The 23,032-nt window shown below is 44.2% G+C and overlaps 1 non-coding gene across 1 annotated transcript; it reads left to right on the top strand.

The window, feature by feature from the left end:
• Positions 1-18,488: 18,488 nt before the first annotated feature.
• LOC133769269 (small nucleolar RNA SNORA20) lies at positions 18,489-18,618 on the top strand. Its single transcript, XR_009867160.1, has one exon. It is a non-coding gene; the product is annotated as a small nucleolar RNA SNORA20 (small nucleolar RNA).
• The last annotated feature ends 4,414 nt before the right edge of the window (positions 18,619-23,032 follow it).

Raw genomic sequence — 23,032 nt, 5'->3', positions numbered from 1 at the left:
TACCTTGTAAGTATTTTCTCCCATTATGCTGGATGTCTGTTCACTCTATTGGTCATGTCCTTTGCTGTGCAGAAGCTTCTGAATTTGATATAATCCCACTTGTCTAGTTTTGCTTTGTTGACTGCACCTCTGGGGGCTTCTCCAAGAAATCACTGCCTCCACCGCTGTCTTGAAGTGTCCCCCTATGTTTTCTTCTGGCAATTTCATGGTTCCAGGTATTACATTTATGTCTTTGATCCATCTGGAGTTATTTTTTTTAAAGATTTATTTTTATGTATTTGAAATACAGAGTTACAGAGAGAGGTAGAGACAGGGAGAGAGGTCTTCCATCCACTGGTTCACTCCCCATCTGGCTGCAATGGCCAGAACTGCGCCGATCTGAAGCAAGGAGCCAGGAGCTTCTTCCAGGTCTCCCATGTGGGTGCAGGGGCCTAAGGATTTGGGTCATCTTCCACTGCTTTCCCAGGCTGCAGCAGAGAGCTGGATTGGAAGTGGAGCAGCCAGGACTAGAACTGGTGCCCATATGGGATGTCAATGCTTCAGGCCAGGGCTTTAACCCATTGCACCACAGCGTCGGCCCCTGGAGTTATATTTTTTATATGATGAGAGGTAGGAATCTAATTTCTTTTTTTTTTAAGATTTTATTTATTTGACAGGTAGAGTTACAGACAGTGAGAGAGAGACAGAGAGAAAGGTCTTCCTTCCGATGGTTCACTACCCAAATGGCCACTATGGCCAGAACTGCACCGATCTGAAGCCAGGAATCAGATGCTTCTTCCTGGTCTCCCATGTGGGTGCAGGGGCTCAAGGACTTGGGCCATCCTCTACTGCTTTCCCAGGCCACAGCAGAGAGCTGGATTGGAAGAGGAGCAGACGGGACCAGAACTGGCGCCCATATGGGATGCCGGTGCCGCAGGCAGAGGATTAACCTAGCGCGCCATGGTGCCAGCCCCTAATTTCTTTCTTTTACATATATATGCCCAGTTTTTGCCAACACCATTTGTTGAAAACTATCCTTTCTCCAACATGTGTTCTTGGTACCTTTGTTAAAAATTAGTTGGTGGTATGTATGTGGATTAATTTCTGGGCTCTCTATTCTGCCCTTTGGATCTATATGTTGGTTTTTATGCCAGTACCATGGTGTTTTAATTGCTATAGCTTTGTAGTATACTTTGAAATCAAATGTGATATTTCTGGCTTGATTCCATCCCCACCTCACACCTCCTCTGCCCTCAACTCAGGATCATTTGGCTAATCTGGGTCCTTTGTGGACCATATGAGTTTTAAGATTGTTTTCTAACTCTGCAGAGAATGTCATTAGTATTGTGATATGGATTACATTGGATTCTGTAGATTGGTTTAAGTAGTATGGGTATTTTGTGTTCTTGATATCTTTCAGCAGTGTTTTATATTTTGCATTGTTTAATTCTTCCACTTCTTTGGTTAAACTTATTTACATTTTTGTAGCTCTTGTGAATGAAATTTCTTACTTGATTTCTCTTTCAACAAGATCATTATTGGTATATTACAATGCTACTCTTTTTTGCATGTTGATTTTATATCCTGCAATTTCACTAAATTGGTTTATTAGTTCTAATAAGTTTTGATGGAGTGTTTAGATTTTTCCATACACAATAATCATGTTACCTGCAAACAAGGCTACTTCGACTTTCTACTTTGCAATTTTGTTGCCATTTACTTCTTTCTCTTCCCTGATTGTTCTTGCTAATACTTCCAACACTACATTGAATAAGAGTGGTGAAAGTGGACAGCCTCTTCTTGTTCCAGATCTAAGGGGAAAGGCTCTCAGCTTTTCTCCTTTCTGTATGATATTGGCTGTGTTTATTGTCATATACAGCATTTATTATTTTGAGGTCGGTTTCTTCTGTACCTAATTTGTTGAGAGTATGTTTATCATGAAGGGATGCTGAATATTATAGAATGCATTTTATGATTCTATTGAGATGATCATATGGGCTTTTTTCTATATTCTGTTGCTATGATTTATGATGTTTATTGATTTGTGAATGATAAACCACGCTTTCATCCATGGCATAAATCCCAATCAAGGTCTGTGCTCTTTTTGATGTAATGTTGGATCGATTTCACTTTTATCTTTATAAATTTTATTTTCAGTTTATTTTCTTGCTCATTTTGTAATTCGTTGAGAAAAGTACTACCTTTTTCAAATTTATCTCCTTAAATAACAGAGAAAATTACTACTATAAATTTTTCTTTAGCAGTCTTTCATTCACATAAAGAAGGCTCATTTTCCTTGCTTTCTAGTATATAATATAAATTTTATCACTGTCCCACACTATCTATCTTCATACACACTAAAGTTATGCTTCTATATATTCTTTAGAGTTCATCTCACCCGTGCCTATGATTTAAGACACCACCTTTAGGCTGATGGTTCCAAATTTTCAAGAAGTTTCAGGTTCAGATCTCATCATGCCTCATGTACTCTTCATATACAACTAGCTCAAAGTCCTTCAACTTGTCAGCATTGCTGTAAAGCTACAAGAGTGGTAGATTGTCCTCAATTATGTGTACCATTTTCTTTCATAACCACTGAAGTTACAAACTCAAGATTCATCCTTCCCCCACGTGCCCCTCATACCATATCCAAACACCAAATCCTGGTGAGTTTACCTTCTAAGTAAAGTTGACCACCATGATTTCTAGTTAGAGGGTCTTTTTCATCTCTACTTAATTATCTACGGCAGATTATTTCAAAGGTCACGACTTTTCTTTGTTCTCCCAGTGCCTAGCCACACCCTGTGCAAATATATCTCATAAAACCTCTAGGTTGATTTCTCTAAAATGCAAATCTTCCCATATTAAAAGCCCTTCAATGTCCCCTACTTCCAAAACAAACTGAACCTGGACTATAGGACATTTTATTTTCCCTCCTAAATAGAAAAGTAACTAAAATCATGAATAACTTGGTATGAACCATCTAATGAGTTCTATTAATGTGCTTTTGTTTTCAAAAGAATATAGAAGACATTGAGTAAGGGAAAGAACCAATATTTATTTTCTGTACCTATGAGCTAGAGTTTTAGCATCTTATCTCTAATCATTATAACCCAAGTGTGAGATGGCAGTGGGGAATGCTTCCATCTGCAAGTATCACAATATCTCACTGATGGTAGCTCAAGCCACAGCACAGTAAATCCTCTCATGTTGCAGTAAGTCTTGAAGTTGGTGTTTCTTGCTCAATGATGCCATCAAAGGCTCCCAGACTCTTTCTCCATTTTGCTATAATTAAGATATTGGTTTTTCATTGTTTTGCTTGTTTCCTCATGAAAGCACGATGACTAATGAAGCTCCAGGTTTCACAAAGAAAAAGGAAAAGGGGTGATAACAGGCGTTTTCTGAACCTGCCCCCTTTATAAGGAAGCAAAAGTTCTCCCCGAAGCCTCCCACAGGTTTCCATTCCTATCTCATTGGCCAGACTGGGTCACGTGGCTACCCCTATCTGCCAGGGAGATGAGAGAGGCAGAACTTAAGGTTCTCAGGCTCTCTGGGGAATGGCAATGAGGGAGAGAGGGGATGGGAGTGGTTAGGAAGTCTGCCCAGGAGGGAACTCTACAGGTGCTATTGTCTCCAATTTACTCACCAAGTCCTACTGCTGGTGATTGGTGGCTCCTGGAATATGAGTTGGGTTCTGTTTCCAGAGTTTATGCTATCTTCACTATATGTCAATCTCTCCATAAAATCCAGGAGTAGAATTTTGAATATTTTGACATGATTGAGGGATGCTTATTGACACCTGCTGTTTTCCCCGCAAATAACACCATGGTATGTTCTCAGGCATTGGGTATAATTTACCTAGAATGGTCTAAAGATGAAGCCACCCTCCTGCTCTTTGATGATGTCACATGTAAACCGTGTTTCTTTTTTCAACAGGACCATTGGGACTGTAGTAAGGCTTTCCTAGATTGACGTGTAAGCTTTGTACTTAAAAAGAAACCACATTCATTCTCTGACCTACCAGATCCCCAGTTGAGAATCCTTCCAAATGTAATCATTTAGTTGTGAGTAAGGTTTTAGATCTAGTCATCCTGACCTTTGGATTATTTCACTTTGCCTAATGAATACCTTGTAACTTAGGAATGATGGTGGTTAAACTTTCTCTAATATATCAAAGAAACATGTTAAATGTTCACCTTAGGAGAAGGTTCATTTCAACAAAGAATTTCTAGGGAGGAAAATCTGAATATGAAACTTTGTATCTTATGTCTCTTTCATCCTTGCTTTAATAAATGAGAATCCTCGAGGCAATAGTCCATTTTTCTTGCTGCTATGAGAAGGACTTAAACCTTTCGTTAGTTACTGTGTGATATTTGTGATATTACAATGGGAAAATGCTGTCTGTAGGTTAAAAGAAATAGAAGAAGCATAGATAAATAGTAAGAACATAAAGTATACTTCCCTGGCAATAATTTTCAGTTCCATTAACTAAAAGCTCATTTTCTATAAAAACGAAGCCACAGACATCACAACAGTCAAGACTACAAGAAAAAAAATGCACAGGAACATGTAGATGGAGGGAGATTATTTTTTCATATCTCAAATCTTTGTCTTTTGAAGCAAACCCATTTAGCCATTAAAATGGACTAAAAAGACCTGCATCCATCATCAGAGTGGATAAAAGAGCATTCATGCCATTCTCTGAGCACCATTAGGTTAAAAAGCACTGTATTGTTTCTAACCTTGCTGGTAGTTTTAACGATATCCTCATTTTCCTTTCAAATGTAGTCAATTTTCCTATGAGGGAAGCACATTGCCACTGGGGAAATAAAACAGCTTGCACGGAAATCTGCAGCTTTCAACAGGGGCAGTCTTGTCTTCACACAGTGTCCCCCAAAACATTAGAAAGATGAGCGTTTCTGCTGCTATATGAGTGTTCAGATGAGAAAAAAGTTAGAAAAGATAATTACAACAGATACATTATATGATGTGATATATAGTATTATAACAGCCTCCGACATAAGATCAGTTCAACTTAAGAATTTTTTTTTTACTTTATGATGGTGCAAAATAAATATGCATCCAGTAGAAACCATCTTTCAAATTTTTATTTTTGATCTTGTCGCTGGGCTAGCCCTAGGTGGCACAATCCTGTCTTGTTGAGCTGGCCAGCAGTAGCCACTGCAGCTCCCATCAGCCTCTCAAACACAGGGGGAAGCAGCTGACTCAACAGAGTGCTGTTGCTGAGCTAGGAAGTTCAGTGGGTTAGAGTATTCAGCATGTACTCAACTTCAATATCTTCTTTCTATGGTGGGGTTATTGGGTCATAATCCCCTTCTAAGCCAAAAAGCATCTATCTATCAATCTATGATCTTAAGACCCTCAGTAACATATGGTTCTGAGACACAGAAACATATTACACAAGCAAACCCTGTAGCATTCTTCAAACTTAGTTTATGCAACCACAGGTGTTGCCATAGAAACATGAAATCCCCCACAGAATTCCTGGAAGTTAAAGATCTGCCTGAAGACTTGCTTCCAGATGCCGACTTGTTTGCTTGTTAAATAAAATTTGGCACTTATCAAATGGGAGATTCTATCTCAAAACATATTTGGGACATTGAAGTAAGGACTAGCCTGGCAGTTGTCTCCACAGGTTGTCAGTGCAGTGCCTGACACTCCCTTCAAAGGGTAGCTCTGAAATAGGGTTAAGCGGGTGGGCACGTGGCACAGTGATGGAGGCACTATTTGGGATGCCTCCCTCCTGTGACAGAGCGCCTGGGGTTGAGTCCTGGCTCATCTTCCAGTGATTGGAGCTTCCTGTTAGTGTGTACTCTGAAAAGCAGCAGATGATGGCTCAAGAAACGCAATCCGTGCCGCCCACTTGGGAGACCCAAGCTGAGGTTTGGGCTCCTGGCTTTGGTCTGGCCCAGCCCTTGCTATTGTGAGCACATGGGGAGTGAAGCAGTAGAAGGAAGATCTCTCTCTCTCTCTACCTCTCTACACCCCTCCCCTTACTTCTCTCTCAAATAAATTAATTTAATAAAAAATGATTAGTTCTAGTTAACACCTAGTGGCCAGAAATCTTTGTTAATCAAACTGTTCATCCACGTTGATCAGATTATTTCTGGATAGCAGTAAAAAAAAAATCACATTTCTCTATAGACACTGCGGGACTTTTCTTTAAGAGTAATTTCCCCCAGTAATCATGCAGCAGTTTGCTCTTGGAAAGCAGAGTGATTAATTAGGAAGCAGCTAAATGATTTCTTTAAAACTGTTTCAAAATGTTCTTGCTTCTCCTTTTCTTAACCCTCCTCAACCAAACTGACAGCTTTTTAAAAGAATCCCCTTACGTACATAACAGTTACATTGGAACTCTAAGAATTAACACTGGCCTTAATTTAAGAAGGCGTTGTAAATCATAGGTAGAACTTCTGAATTCATTAAAAACCTGTCTCTCAGAGGTTCTCACCACTACCACCACCCACATCTCTGCCTTCCTCTCTTCCTGTTGTTTGACCACATTTGCCTCTCTCCATGACTTTGGAAGAAAACCAAGCTCTCTCCTCTTGGGCATTTGTCCTCGGGCTGTGAGCTCAGCCTCCCACTGAGGTGACCTCCTGCAATGCCAGCATTGCTCCCCAGTCACAAAATGTCCACCTTGTAATAAATGTGTAGCAGTACAGAGGGAGGCGGTGTCTCTTAATACGGAGGGGTGGGGAAACTCTAAGCATGGGCTGTGCAAGGTGCACTTCCTTTTTTTTTTTTTTCTCTCTCTTTTTTTTAACTTTTATTTAGTAGATATAAATTTCCAAAGTACAGCTTATGGATTACAATGGCTCCCCCCCCATAATTTCCCTCCCACCCACAACCATCCCATCTCCCGCTCCCTCTCCCATTCCATTCACATCATTTTCAATTATCTTTATATACAGAAGATCAATTTAGCATATACTAAGTAAAGATTTCATCAGTTTGCCCCCACACAGAAAACAAAGTGCAAAATACTGTTTGAGCACTAGTCATAGCATTAATTCACATTGAACTACACATTAAGGACAGAGATCCTACATGAGGAGTAAGTGCACAGTGACTCCTGTTGTTGACTTAACAAATTGACACTCTTGTTTAAGGCATCAGCAATCTCCCCAGGCTCTAGTCATGAGTTGCCAAGGCCATGGAAGCCCCCTGAGCTCACCGACTTTGATCTTATTTCGACAAGGTCATAGTCAAAGAAGGTGCACTTCCTTCAAAAGGGTGCAATATGGCAAGGCGGGGAGGTGATAGAAGAGCAACTTTCCAACAGAGACACCTGCCAAACCCTCCGCCTGGTGCTCATGGTCAACATCAGCAGTCAGAAATCCCACTAGCAGTTTACACCTCCACTGCCAGGAGAATGGGTCTTTACCTCTGTGATTGTCTTCTCCCATGTCCATAATCCCATTGTAATTATGAGACACATACCAATGGTGGAGCATCCTAGGATATACCTGGCCAGTATTTCTCAACCATCAAGGTCATTAAGCTGTCACAGCCGAGAGGTGCCAAAGAGGCAGGATGACTAAGGGTAACGTGGTGTCCTGGGCAGTTTCCTGGGATAGACAAGGGACATGAGGTGGAGACTGAGAAAATAGGCTTTATTCAATAACAACTTATCACTGTAGTTCATTAATTCCAACAAATGTGTAAGAGAAAATGTCCATAAAAGGAGAAACTGAGTTGGGGAGCTATCTGTGGTAACTCTTATACTGAGCTGCTCGATTTCTCTACATCTTACAAAGTTCTGAAAAATAAAAGGAGGGGGGAGGTAGAAGGTGTTCAGAGGCTGCTACCTCTAACTATGTCACTTTGGCAGGAGTGCTTTGTGCTGAAGGCAAGAGAGAAGAAGCAAATTTTGTGGGCTCCCCACCTCTACCAGGAAGGGTGAGACAGTTCTTTATCACTGGAGACAACTCTAGATTCTCAAAGGCCCAGGGATGGCACCACAGAGATCTGCCTAGCAAGCCTGAGGAAAACAACATTGTCTTGCATTGGTTCCCCCATGTATCGACCTTCTAATAGTTTACCACCCCTAAAGGCATAAACTCCTTTTCTGTTGTCTTCACACTTTTCTGCTAATTTATTCTTCTGTGTTAAGATGTTACAAAAGCTCAAGATAACCACACCTTTGAATTACTCAACTCTGGGTGTTTCCTTGGGTATCCACGTTGTGCACATTAACAGACTTCTATTTGTTTTTCTCTTGTTAATCTGTCTTTTGTTAGTCTAATTTACAGTGTCTTCTCCAAAGTGCCCCAGTTGGAATGGTCACTTACACAACTACCAGCCACTTCTATACCTCAAAGTGTCATCTGCCACTCAAAAGTTAAAACCTCCGAGACCACGCCAAATGCTGTTCTAACGTTGGTGACAGCTGGGCCTCCTGTTCCTGGAGGTTGTATGTTCAGCTGAAACAAAAAAAGTGTGAAAGAAAATTGTAATTTTCAAGAATGTGCGCATCCATTCCATGTAGGTAACCATTTAGCAACTTTGGTAAATTTCAACTACATTTCTTTTGTGATCAAAGCGAATACTGCAAAAACCCACATATATTTAAAAAGAAAAATACTTTTGACCTTCATCTAAGTTCTAAAAACTAAATGGTTGCCCTTAAGGAGTGGCAGATGGCAGCATCCTCTCCGAGGACAGTCGGCGTGATCGCATGAGATGCCACACTGAGCATCAGAGGCCCAGCAGCTAAACCTGCTGGAACAGGGCCTGGAGCAGAAAAAGCTTCTAGTCCCCATTGTCTTCTCTTTGAAATTTGCTTGCAGTTCTCACCCGTTACACACATCCTCAAATCCTTTTCAGGTATGATATGCTTTGTCTTACCTGGAGTGAACAAAATTTGATAGTGCTGTCTTGTCACCTGTCACCTTAGAACTCTGCTATAGTTCTTTTAAATAAATTATATCCTGTACAAGTTTTTCTAAATTTTGAATTTATTTTTATTTATTTGAAAGGCAGAGTCTGATAACCATACAGACAGAGATCTTTCATTTACTGATTCATTCTCAAATGCCCACAACTGCCACGGCTGGGCCAAGCCAAAGCCAGGAGCCCAGAGCTCATTGTGGGTCTCCTGTGTCGGGGGCAGGGACCCAAGTACTAGATCTATTGCTTCCTACCCTCCGAGTTCATGTTAGCAGGTAGCTGGAATTGCAGACTGAGCCAATATTTGAGCTCAGGCACTCTGACTGATGCAGGATGCAGGCATCCCAGGTAGCATCTGAACCGCTGTACCAAATGCCCTCCCGTGCTATGGTTCTTCACACATCTGTCTCCATCATTCTTTTTGTTATCTTGTCCATTTCTTCATCATTTTCAAGGTTAACATATTTGCTGAAAAATATAGGATGTCATTCCCCAAACCTTTTAAGCCAAGTACCAGTTATTCACTGCTATTCTTTGCTTTCTCTTAAGAATTCTAAGATGTGCTGCAAAATTTTCTTACCCCATGGTTACAATTTGTGGCAGCCGTCAAGAATTCTAAATATGGACTCAATTCGAAGCCTCCTCTAAGGCTGTTGATAAAATGGGGTCTTCTGTTCAGGAAAGGCCACTGCTGTTGACTGTGTCCAAACTAATTTTAAAATAGAAAATAAATTAAGTTCTGGAGATGGATGGTGGTGATGCTTGGCTAGCAGTGTAAATACAGTTAAATGCCCCTGAATTATGTACCTAAAATGGTACATTTTATGTATGTATTTTATCACAATAAAAATATATGGAACACACTACCAATCAGAAACACTAGGGGGCAAGGACCATGGGTGTGTGTGTGTGTGTGTGTGTGTGTTTGTGTTGACACTACAGAGGCTGCTAAAAAAACAAACAAACAAACAAAAAAAACCCAAGAGTTACAGAAGATAGATAAATCTTCCATCTACTGCCCACAACTTTTTGCCAAATGGCATCTACCTGTTGTTAGAAGGTCTAGAAACACAGAACTCTGCAAGGATAGATGAGGATGCTGCCTCGCTTACCAGTCTCAAAGAAATGACTGGGTTTAGGCTGTCATGGAGCCACAAAAGCTAACAGTGGACAGGCATCATCCTATAGTGAACATTGGTGGGAAATGCATTCAGTTGTTCAACAAATATTATTGTATTTCCACTACCACATTTCACCCAATTAAATATAATATAAATTATTGGGCCAGTTATAGAGTACAGGTGTTCCTATTATGCTATTTTTTATATATAAAATATCCAACTATTTAAAATCTCTAATACCATAAAAATACCTTGAGGTCCAGTATTATTTTATTTAGATAAACCAGGTAGGAATGGTGTGTAGAAGACCACAAAGCTAAGAAAGTCAGCAAAAGCCCCTGGTTGCAGAAAGGAAAACAGCTGGATGTGGGGTTGGGGGACTAGTTAGCAGATGACTGTTGTGGTTTGGATATGAGGTAATGGTCACTCCACGTGTTTAATGTTGATCCTGGAGATAGAATCAGACATCTGAGGAAAAGTTTGATGCCACTCAAGACCCTGCACTGGTGATACATCTCAACTCCAGCTCCTCTTCAGCAGCATCAGGGACCATTTCCCCCTCTTTGCCTGCATCTCTCCCCACCTCTTTTCTGAGGAGGAACGGAGAGGAATCTGACTGGTTATGTTTCATGGTGATGACTGGGTCATTTCTTTTTTTTTTTTTTTTTCTTTCTTTTTTTTTTTTTTCTTTCTTTTTTTTTTTTTTTCTTTCTTTCTTTTTTTTTTTTTTTTTGGCAGGCAGAGTTAGTATGAGAGAGACAGAGAGAAAGGTCATCCTTCCAACTACGGCCGGCGTGCTGCACTGATCCGAAGCCAGGAGCCAGGTGCTTCCTCCTGGTCTCCCATGCGGGTGCAGGGTGCAAGGACTTGGGCCATCCTCCACTGCCTTCCCGGGCCACAGCAGAGAGCTGGACTGGAAGAGGAGCAACCGGGACAGAATCCAGTGCCCCAACCAGGACTAGAACCCAGGGTGCCGTTGCCACAGGCAGAGGATTAGCCTAGTGAGCCGCTGTGCCAGCCAATTGGGTCATTTCTACCAGTGGATGTCAGTGTTTCTCAGGCCCTAGTGTAGAGAGCGTAATGAGGTCAGATGACATGGGTCTGAACTTGCTTACATGTCTCCTGACCTTGGGGACACGTATTTTGTCTCTCAAAGCCTTAGTCTTCTCGTCATGAAACAAGGGAAAGAAAATTTTCTGCCTCACAAAATGGCAGTGGTGTATACATGATCCTGTCTGTGTAAGGTGCTGGCACTTGGCAGGTAATGCCAGTTGCTGTTACTATCCCATGTCATAAGCAGACTCACTTTCTTGTTCTATTTCCTTGCGTTCATACCCAGGTATGCACCTCAGTTTCTAAATCATAACCAAAATCAGAACGCAGGTTTAGGGAAATAGAGGCACACACTTAGTTTTTACCCTCATCAAGTGGCTCCAGCCTAGCTTCAAACAGGGCTCTCCAGCCAGAGTTCAGCAACTGTCCGGGCTGACAATGAAGTAATACTTTACTTCTTATTGTTCAATCAGTACATTGCTCCTTGTCAGAATAGCTTCCTTAGGAACTTCATGGTAGAAGTTGAGTTAGTAAGACAAGGATTCCTAGTCCCTGACCTGGATACTATTTTTTCAGTGTTACTTGATTATAGATTATATGATTGGAACTGGAATTCAGCTTAGAACCAAACAAATATGACTTGGTCTTCCATACTTATACATAGCTTACACCATCCTTGCCACATTAGGTTGTAATTATTTGTCTCCCTCTGTTAAGCCAGGGTGTTCTGAAGCATAGGCTACCCCTTCCCATTAGGAGTGGGAAAGATGGAAGCATAGAACCACCAAGGAATGACTGGCTTGCATCCAGACTGGGCCTTTATTTCTTTTTTTCTGGGTCATGTTCTGAGTTATTTCTTCAACCCTCTCTTCTAAATTTCTGTTTCTCATTCCAGCTGTGTACAATCTGCTATTAATTTATCCAGTGAAGGTTTAATTTCAGAAATTTTGTTTTTCTATTCTAGAAATTCTACTTGGGTCTTTTCTAAGTCTTCCTTGTCTGTTGATAGTGTCACATTGTTTTCTTGTGTTTTCAATTCCATCTTTCCTTTTCTTTAGGTATTTTACATATAATGAGTGTGTACATTCTGAATGTGATAATCCCGTCTCCTGACATCCTTGGGGGGAATGATGTGCTCTTAACGCTGCTTTCTGCCGGTAGTAGCTTGTTTACACATTTGCAATTCTGGATTTGTGCCAGGTTTGTCTCCTTTGTCTATGAAAAACCTCTGAATCTTGGATTGAAAGGTTTTTTTTTTTTCTCCCCCACTTACTACTATGAAAGATCATAATCCTGTGGTCACTTCGTGTGAATTACTTGCTTTAGAACTTCCAGTACGATGCAAGTAGCATAGATGTAAATGTAAACCCGTGTGCGAACAGACCTGTGTCACTAGTTTTTAGGAAATGTTTTTTTTTTTTTGACAGGCAGAGTGGATAGTGAGAGAGAGAGAGACAGAGAGAAAGGTCTTCCTTTTGCCGTTGGTTCACCCTCCAATGGCCGCCGCGGTAGCGCGCTGCGGCCGGCGCACCGCGCTGTTCCGATGGCAGGAGCCAGGTACTTCTCCTGGTCTCCCATGGGGTGCAGGGCCCAAGGACTTGGGCCATCCTCCACTGCACTCCCTAGCCACAGCAGAGAGCTGGCCTGGAAGAGGGGCAACCGGGACAGGATCGGTGCCCCGACCGGGACTAGAACCTGGTGTGCCGGCGCCGCAAGGCGGAGGATTAGCCTAGTGAGCCGCGGCGCCGGCCAGGAAATGTTTTTATTAAGTCAGGACCTTGGCCAAGACAGATACCATCATTTCTCATTTTTCTCTGATAGGGAAAATGTGATTTATATGGTATTATCAGTTCCACTACATACTTTTTTTTTCTGGGCTAAGATCTTGTTTCTGTCTCCATAGAGCCATTGAAACTATGCTTCTTTTGTGGGGAGTTCTTTCTTTCTTTGAAAGGCAGAATGCCAGAGAGAAAGAAAAAGATACAGAGAGATCACCTGCAGCTGGTCACAACAGCCAGGGCTGGGCCAGGCCAAATCCAGGAGCCAGGAACCCCATCCTGGTCTCCCACCTGGGTAGGAGGGACCCAAGTACTTGGATCATCATCCACTGCCTTCCTAGGCACATAGCAGGGAGTTGGGTCAGAAATGAGGCTGCTGGGCCTGGAACCCCTGCAGCACTCCTAGATGGCATGCCAGTGTTGCAGACGGCAGCCTACCTTACTGAGCCACAGTGCCAGTCCTGAAACTGCTTCAGGATGATAAAATTGGCAAAGACCCTCAGAGTCGGAGCTTTCTGCTGCTTTGTTTGGGAACCCAAAGGATTTCTCCTATTTTTTTTTCACTCTCCCCTTTGCATTTGAGAATGTACTTGTGACGTTTATTCAACTCTTCCAGGTGTGTTGTGATGGGAGGACTTTCAGATTATCTCCATACTGCAGATGGAGATTAATAATGCTATCAGGGAGGCATAGGACTTTTGTTGTTGCTGCCTTTGAAAAGCGTACAGTGCTTAAATGCCATTTATTTAGAAATATCTTTAGAAAGCTAGAAAGAAATACCTGCAAAAAGTTGCCTCTTCCAGATCGTGTTCCACTGGGACACACATGATGGATTTCACAGCCCTTCCAGATCCCAGCATTACAGGCCTGAGCCTTGGGTCTGCTACCTGGGTTAAGTAGATGCAAAACCCAATTGAACAGCAGGAGTTTGCTGACATCCATCTGAAAGTCAGAGCAGGAAAACCACCTATGAGAACAGGGCCTTTGAGTAACGGCGGGGAGACTTTCAAACCTCACTTGACCATGATGTATTAATTTCCCAACGAAAGGTGTGAACCCCACGAATCCTCTGCAACCCCGAGAACAGCATCCGGTGAGGCGTGTTTTTCACAGAGGGGTCATTTGACCAATAGGCTCGGGATCATCTGAAAAGCCGATTGCGGAGTCCCTCTCTCAGCTATTGTGATTTAATAGACTGAGCTGTGATGCAGACAGCTGTGTTTGTAATAAGCACCCCTGGTGGCCATTCAGTGCCCTGCAGTGGGAGAAGCTCTAGAGCAGAGTGTGTTTTTATTAGAAAAGAATCTGTGGCCACAATTTCAAGGCCCCCTGGATTTATACAGCAGGAGTAAAGAGAGTCAAGCAAAAGGAAATCTGTTTCAGTCCTTGAAATGGAAAGTCTCTAAATCTGTCGCATTAAACTCTAAACTTTGAGTTATTGCAGAGAGACAAAGGAAGAGAAAAACAAAGAGAGGTCTCTGGAGTTAGTTTAGCAGCCTTCCCCAACACCGGCCTCGCTAGAATCCCATGACATCAGACCTGGACCACTGTCGAATGCAGCAGTACCTACCTGGGTCAAAGACAGACCCCGGACTGCAGAAGAAGACCTGACTGGAGGCAGAACAAAGCTGAAACGACACTCCAGTCCTCCTGAGTGAATCCTCCCCAGGTGTCAATCAGGACGGGACGGCTAATCAGTGCCAGGATGCACTGTGCCGGAAGTCCCTCTGTACTTGCTGTCCATTGTAGACAGCATCTTTCATTTAACTAACTGTTACCTAACTGCACAGAGGGTTTTCAGAAATTCGTGGAAAACATGTATTATGAAAAAACTGTGCCCGGATTTCAATTTCTTTGCACCAATGTAAACTTATCTCTCGATTCTTTTTCCCATGAACTTCAAAAATGTACTCACTTGAGAGAAAGAGAGAGAACACTGAAAGCAGAATCCCCTCCACTGGTTCACTCCCCAATGCCCACGATGGCTGCGTGGGGGTTGGCTGAGACACAGCTGGGAGCTGGGATCTCAGTGCAGGTCTTCTGCATGAGTGGCAGGGAGCCACCTACCATGAGCCATCACCTGCTCTCTCCTAGGGTGCACATTAGTAAGGAGCTGACATCGGCAGCAGATCTAGGGATGCAGCAACTCCCATATGGGACGTGGGTGTCCCAATCAGGGGCTTCACCGCCAGGCCCAAACACTTGGCCTTCCACAAACATTTTTAAACGCCCCATTATATATTTCCTCCCATTTTGTGGGTTTGTCCATTATCTCAAACCTAAGTAGAAAGAATACCTTCTGGAAAGTTGATAGAGACAGACTGGAATCACAGGCCTGTTGCCCAAAGCAGAGATATGGAACAATTCCTGACCTGGTGACCAAGCAGGGCCTCCTTGAGAACTAGCAGCAAAAATATACCGCACAATTGTGGACAGCGTGCATGGCAGGGGAGGGAGTAGGCCCATGACCAATAGGATTAGACTCAAGAAAATAATCTCAACGTACAATAGTTCTTTAAGGAATTCTATTAAGGTCAAATACCCTGAAGGTCAGCATTGGGGTACAGCAGGTGAAGCTGCTGCTTACAACACCTGACATCCCAGTTTGTATCTGGGCTGATCTGCTTCCAATCCAGCTTCCTGCTGTTGCACCTGAGGAGGCAGCAGACTATGGCTCAAGTGCTTGGTGCTCGCGAATACCCGTGTGGATACCCAGATGGAGTTCCCGGCTCCAGGCTTCATCTTGGCCCAGCCCTGGCTGTTGTGGCCATTTGGGATTAGACCAGCAAATGGAAGATATTCATTCTCTCTCTCTCTCTCGCTCTCACTCTGCCTTTCACATAAATAAATCTTTTTTGAAAGATGAAATATTCTAAAGAATGCCATACATTTGCAATAGTTTGGGGGAACAATTTAGAGGAATTTCAAATGAGGAACCATGCTGTGATGGTTGCTTTAAGTACCATTTTTGGTTAACAAATTACATGGCATTTTACAGACAACCTAAGAAATATGATCCAACTGTATTATGCTATTACCCCATGTTCTAACATTTCCATATGGTTAACATCAGTCACGTGGTTTCTTTAGAAACAGTTACAACTCTTGCCAGACACACAAGAAGAAACCATGTGAGCATGTTTTCTGCCTGCTGGTGACATTTCATCCCCTCCTCATCCCTTCCATCTCTAACAAATCACTCAGCCCCCTGGAGCAGGAGCCCTCAAAGGCTGGGAAATGACAGCCCTTGTCTGAGATGCCCCTTCTGACCACAACCCAAATGGAGCCTTATGACAAATAATGATGCAAGAAGAGATCTCTGATTCCAGTGGCACCAAAGGACAGTATAAGGAAAGGGAGCCATTAGGAACAACAGCTGGTGAGGATGTTAAAATGCAGAACACTGTTCAAGGCAAAGGCGTTGACAATGAACTGATAGAATGTAGACCACTTTGGGAGACTGTCGAGATCAGCCTAGGCTAGGTTTGCTGTAATAACATCTACCCCCAAACCTTGGTAGTGTAAGACCACAAAGGTCCATTTCTCACTCCTGCTGTCAGCTGAGGTGGGAGGATGGGCCGCTCACTGCCAGCGTTTTCACCCAGAGACTCTAGCTGTCAGAGGAGGAAGCATCTGGAAAGTTGTGGATCAAATGGCAGAGGAAAAGAGAATGTGCTAGGACTGTCACACATACACATACACAATGTCTTCCTGAACCTTCGGTGTAGTTAAAGAACTTATGTGAAGTTATCACCTGTTGAGTGGCAGAGGAAAACTTCAGTTCTTGGCCTGACCGTGGCAGGTATCCCGACCTTGGTGTCCTTGTGGAATCCCCTCCTCTTGAGTGTAGACTGGACCTAGTAACTGGTCTATGATGAGCAGCGAGTGGAAAAGGTGGCAGATTGTTGCTTCTTCTGGGATTAGGTTACAAGAGTGGGTGACTTCAGTCCCTCTAGAAGACCCTTTATGGGAGCTGGTGCTGTGGCCCCATGAGCTAAGCTGTGGCCTACAATGCTGGCATCCCATTTCAGAACACCTTTTTGAGTCCCACAGCTCTGCTTCCAACCCAGTTCCATGCTAATGGGCCTGGAAAGGCAACAGAGGATGGCCCAAGTGCTTGAACCCCTGCCACCCACATGGGAGACCCAGATGGAGTTCCCAGCTCCTGGCTTCGGCCTGGATCAGCCGGGGCCATTTGGGGAGAGAACCAGCACATGGAAGATATCTCCCCCTCCAATATCACTCTGGTTTTCAAATAAATAAAGGAATCTCTTTACAAAAATTAAAAAGCTGGCAGACTGCATGGACAATCTTTCTAATTTTCATGAAACAAACAGCCATGTAAGAGTGCCAGTTCGAGTCCCAGCCATTCTACTTCCTGTCCAGCTCCCTGCCAATGTGCTTGGAAATGCAGTCAATGATGGCCTAAGCGCTTTGGCCTCTGTCACCCATGTGGGAGGCCTGGATAGAGGTCCTGGTTTCTGGGTTCAGCCTGGCCCAGATCTGGCTCTTGTGGCCATTTGAGGAGTCAACCAAATCTCTCAACCAAATTTGAGAGTCAACCAGTCTCCCTCTGCCTGTCTGTCTGTCTGTCTCTCTCTCTCTGCCTTCCCTCCTCCCTCCCTCCATGACTTTCAAGTAGATAAAAAAATATTTTTAAAGACTTCTGTATTAAAATAAATGAATAAAACAATAGCTGCTTTGGCTCTTCTCCAAGCCCACTGTTTAAGTCAGGCCTCAGCTGTCTCTCCCCGGTGCCGTGGCCAGGGCTCCTGTCTCCCTGTGCCAGCCTTGCTTTAGTCCAGTCCATCCTCAAACTCATCACTGCCTCCAGCATTGCATCCAGTGAAGTCTATACTCTATTGCATCTTAGGATGGCCCTGGGAGTTGATGAAATGTTTTCTCCAAATATCCTATTACCTTCAGAACTTTCCTCCCATTCAGACCCCAGGTAGGTGTTTTTACAGCTTCATAGAAGGGCTGTGAAGGCTGAAATAATAGAGAAAAGACAGAAACCCAGGCTGTTTCATCCTAAGAATTTGGGTGAAAGAGCTGAAGGATTCAGGACATCATTCCAGGCCACATCATCGTTTTTGAAGCATGTGTGACCTGTCAATCAATCTGCCCCACCTGAGGCAATTAAGTTTTTTGTGGGCTGGGCTACAGCAAAGGTGTGCAGAAGGCATGGCACTTGCTTGTCTGGGTCACTGGGATGGACTTTTGCTTCCTGACTTCGATGCCCCCAGCCCAGTCCTAGAGAGACAAAACAAAAGAAATCCCAAGTAAACCAGAGAACAGCGTGAGAGCTGCCCCGGCTCCCAGGGCTGGAGCAAACACATGGTAAGCTCCCTGGCATCCAGCCTTGGGGGTGAAATGTGGAGACCGACCCCGCTGAGCTGGGTACCCGAGCAGAAAGGTACCATCTGATTAGATGATTAATGGGCGGGCACAGTAATAGATGCCAGTGTCGACAGATGGGGATGAAGTCCCAGCCACTTTTCCTCTTCTGAGCTGCCAGTCAGACACAACCTAGTTAGGGGATGTCCTCAAAGTGCGGAGATTTAGCATCCACTCCTAGACAAATGAGAGGTTTGGAAAATGGGTTTCACTCTCTCAACAAGTCTCCTTTGAAAACTCATTTACCCTTTCCATTTATTTGCTGCTCTGGTCGCTCAATGCCATGAGCAGTTATACGCATGGGATAAAATCATATTGAGCCATTGTAAATGGAGATGAAGTGACAGTGTCATTTCTCCTACATGGTCTAGACATTGTGACTGTGAGAGAAAACAACTCACTTACCGCTTCGCACTGCACACACATGACTTGGAGGAAACTGTCAAACTAGAAGCTTGGTGCTTTGGGCGAGGGTGTGGTTCTTGAGACGTGTGAGCTGGTTTGAGATGATCCAAGCAATAGAATCATCCACGACCCTCCCCGTGGACTCCCTGGCTCTTACTTTCCGCAGAGCTGTCTCTGGCCCCTCCCTTCCCCACCTGCTCCTCCTCTGGCCTGCAGGACTTAACCCCAGGATTCTACTCCACCGAACCTGAGAGGCCTGGTAAGGCTCACAGCCATGAAAAGCATTCAAGGCCACACTCTCCTTGTCACTCCTGTTTGATGCAGGAGCTAAGGCAGCGAAGGGGACCCTCCGGTTTCCTTCCATTTCTTTTCACCTCTCATCCTAAACCCCTCCCTGGCTCACACTGCGGCAAGCAAGCAGGGTCTTTCCTTGTAAACACCCCCAGCTCCTGGGCAGACAGTGGACTTCCACAAGAATCCAGAATTTGACAGAGCTGGAGTGCGATTTTCTGGATTGAAGGGGAAGTTGGAATCTCAACCCTTGGAGACTTGTGTCTGTTGATGTTTGGGTGTGTTACCTGTGCAGAGGCAAAGAACAGAATGGCTTATGGGCTGTTAGAAAGGAGGCAAAATAAAAGCAAGTCAAGTAACTTCATTCAGAAGTTAATTGCCCCTAATCCCTCCATCCAATGTCGACAAAGCGTCCCTATAGAAGAAGGAACGATGGCAACCCTGATCCTTTACATCACAACCAACAAGCACAGTCTCAGAGAGGCATTTGGGGCTTGATCTTTGGGTCTGGTCCTAACAAGTATTTAGAAATGCTTATGCCATGAGAAAGCTGGGCCCACAAAAGAAACCATGGAGAACAAAAACAAAACACAGGTTTGTTGTTGATATGTGCGTGCATGTTGTCCCCACACACTAAGGAAACCTAACTGGCCCGTCCTCCTGGGTGCGGGGTAACCCACTTTTGTTTCTGTTTCTTTCCCCTCATGGAACAAATTTGCTTTGTCCCCCTACCCTCCTGTCTGCTTTTAATCTGCATATCTTCCCCCACTGCAAGGTAAATTCAAACTTTCCACATTCTCATCAGCGGTTTTCACTCCTAGCCTCACTGGGTTCTTTGTCATCACTTTTCGGGGGAATGAAGCAAGCCTTCCTCACTCTGTCCCCTGCGGTTTCCTACGGAAAGCCTGCATTGCAGTCAGCCAGCTCTACCTTCCAGCAAAGCTGCTCTGGGGGAAGCAGACTGGTTGTATTAAGTGTCCTGTGGCTGTCGTAACAAAATACCACAGCGTGAATGGCTTGAAAACAGCAGAAATGTATGGTCGCCAGAATTCCAAAGTCAAGACGTCATCGACAGTGTCACGCTCCCTCTGAAACCCAGCAGGGAGAATCCCCTCTTAGTTCTTCCACACCCTTTGACCTCTGCTGCTGTCATCCAGTAGGGTTCTCCTGGGAGTCTGTGATATTCACACTTCTTACAAGGACAGCTGTCCTGTTTGGTTAAGGTCCTCTGGAATGCCTTCATTTACACTTGATTTTGTCCGCAAATAGCCTGTGTCCAAAGAAGTTCCCATTCATAGGCACTGAAGGTTAGAAGTTCATCCTGCATTTTTGGGAGAATAAAATTCAACCCAGGACAGTCCCCATTCCTCTACTCTGAGGTCAACAGAAAATAAACTTGCAGAGCCTTCTCGGCCAGGAAGGAGGCGCCAGGTCCTTGGCAAGGAATTCCGAGAGTGACCTAGAAGGGGAGGAATCTAGGCAGGAGGAGGGACTGATCACAGGGCCCTAAGAGGCAAGGCCAGCCCAGGTAGGACTCTGTGAGGGCTGCCAGCATTTCCTGGGAGCTCCTCACAAATTCAGAATCCCAGGCCCCACCCCAGATCACCTGCAGCTGAGTGTTTGTGAGTGGGAAGTGGAGTGGCAAGGGGTCTACCTGCTTTCTAGGTTCTCCATGGTTACTATGTGTGCCAAAATTTGATATTCACTGCTACAAAGTAGGAGGGTCCATCTTGACTCTCTGAGGACCTGAAGGTAGTTAATAACCCCAATACCATCCCTCACAGAAGATGTGCAGCCTGCACAGCCACTCAGGTGATGGGATAGATGCCACCATCTAAGAGGCAACCCAGTTCATCAGCAGAAAGATCAGTAGAGGCAGAGCTGTGTTTACTTTGTTGAGCAAAAATTTGTCTCTCTGTAGCTTCCACCTCTGGGGTAATATTTTTTTAAAGATTTATGGCCGGCGCCGTGGCTTAACAGGCTAATCCTCCGCCTCGCGGCTCCGGCACACCGGGTTCTAGTCCCGGTTGGGGCGCCGGATTCTATCCCAGTTGCCCCTCTTCCAGGCCAGCTCTCTGCTATGGCCCGGGAAGGCAGTGGAGGATGGCCCAAGTGCTTGGGCCCTGCACCCCATGGGAGACCAGGAGAAGCACCTGGCTCCTGGCTTTGGATCAGCACGATGAGCCGGCTGCAGCGGCCATTGGAGGGTGAACCAACGGCAAAAAAGGAAGACCTTTCTCTCTCTCTCTCTCTCTCACTGTCCAATCTGCCTGTCAAAAAAAAAAAAAAGATTTATTTATTTATTTATTTATTTATTTGAAAGACAGTGTTTAGATGGGGAAGAGAGAGCGAGAGCAAGAGAGAGAAAGAGAATATGAATCTTCCACCAGCTGGTTCACTCCCCAAATAGCCCCAACAGCTGGAGCTGGACCAATCAGAAGCCAGGAGCCAAGAACTTCTTCCAGGTCTTCCATGTGGGTACAGGGGCCCTAGGACTTGAGTCATCTGCTGCTGCTTTCTGAGGCACATTAGCAAGGAGCTAGATCAGAAGTGGAACAGCCAGGACTCCAACTGGCACCTGTATGGGATGCTGGCACTGCAGGCAGAGGTTTAACCCTCTACACCACAGCACTGACGACTAATGTTATGTTTTAAAATTCCAAAAGAAATCTCTTTTCAAAGAGTAGTGCTTTCAGATATCCCCAAACAGCTTCCATGTCCTTCAATTGCTTTCTCCCAAGTCTACATCTCAAGTATGTATTTTTGATATAGGTGAGAGAGGAATGATGTAAGAAGTTTCATTCATGAGAACCGAATAGGAGGCTGTTCTGGTTTGAGCGTGTCCTATCCAAATACAAGTGTTGGCAGCTTAATTCCTCAGGATGGCAATGTTGGGACATGTGGTCTAGAAGGAGGTGTTTGGAGCATGGGAGCATAGTCCTTGAAAATGGATTGATGCCTTTCTCATGGGAATGGCTTGGCTGTCGTGGGAGTATGGCTCCCTTTTCTGTCTTGCACATGTACGTACTTCCCTTCGGCTTTCTGCCATGAGTGGAAGCAGCAGGCAGCCCTCACCAGAAGCGGAATAAATGCTGGCACCCTGCTACTGGACTTCTTGGCTTCCAGAACAAGGAGCCGAAATAAACCTCTTTTCTTTGTAAATTACCCAGTCGTGGTATTCTGGTATAGCCCCGGAAAACAGACTAAGACAGGGGCATTGTTTACATTTGTTGTTGGTGAAGACATGGGACCTGAAACCTCAATAACGTTAAAGGAGAACTTGCGCATTTTCCTTTTTTAAGTGTCTCTCAAAAAGGACCATGGGTTTGAAATGATCTCAGTTAGGTGACAGTAGGGGCAGGATCTCATCTCTTTTTCCCTGATACCAGCTCACAGAGGACAACGATCCAAGACTCCCTCTTTCTAAATGTAGGCTAGTCGAAGGAAGAGTGTGAAAGATTGTGAAGTAAGTAAAAGGTTACTGAATATCCTTCCCATGGAGCGATACAAGAATCATCACAATGTTGTGAGGCCCAGGAGTGAAGATGCCAGTGGGATGCCTATGCACCATGTTGGAGGGCCTGGATTTAAGTCCCACTCTGCTCGAAATTCCACCCTCCTGCTAATGTGCACTGGAAGGCAGAAGGTGATGGCCCAGGTGCTGGGATTCTCGCCACCCAGGAGGGAGACCTGGGTTGAGTTTCCAGCTCCCACCTTCAAGACCAGAGCATAACCCGTCATATAGATATTCATTCATATTCTCCCTCTCTCCCTCTCTCCCCTCAAATAGATAAGGAAAAAAAATGTTCCATTGTTCTAAGGGTGTGCACCTGTGACTTTGACTTTGCTTACAGCTCTGCATAGATAGAAGTTTGCTTGTAGAAAACTGAGGGAGCTGCAAATGATTCTTGTGCCTAGACATGCAAGTTGTGTCCAGTAAATGCAACTAATTATCATCTCTGAATACTGCTCCGTCCTGCCGGTCTTCCAGCCACTCACAAATCCATTTCTCACATTCGTCATCGCTCCACACATGTGTGATGACTGACGTTCTCCTTTGGACTGATTGTAGCATCTTTCTACTTTCCTTGTTAA

The sequence above is a fragment of the Lepus europaeus genome, chromosome 10 (assembly GCF_033115175.1).
Source record: "Lepus europaeus isolate LE1 chromosome 10, mLepTim1.pri, whole genome shotgun sequence".
Lineage (NCBI taxonomy): Eukaryota > Metazoa > Chordata > Mammalia > Lagomorpha > Leporidae > Lepus > Lepus europaeus.
Note: the sequence above shows the minus strand (reverse complement) of the source record. Positions and strands in the feature narration are given on the sequence as shown.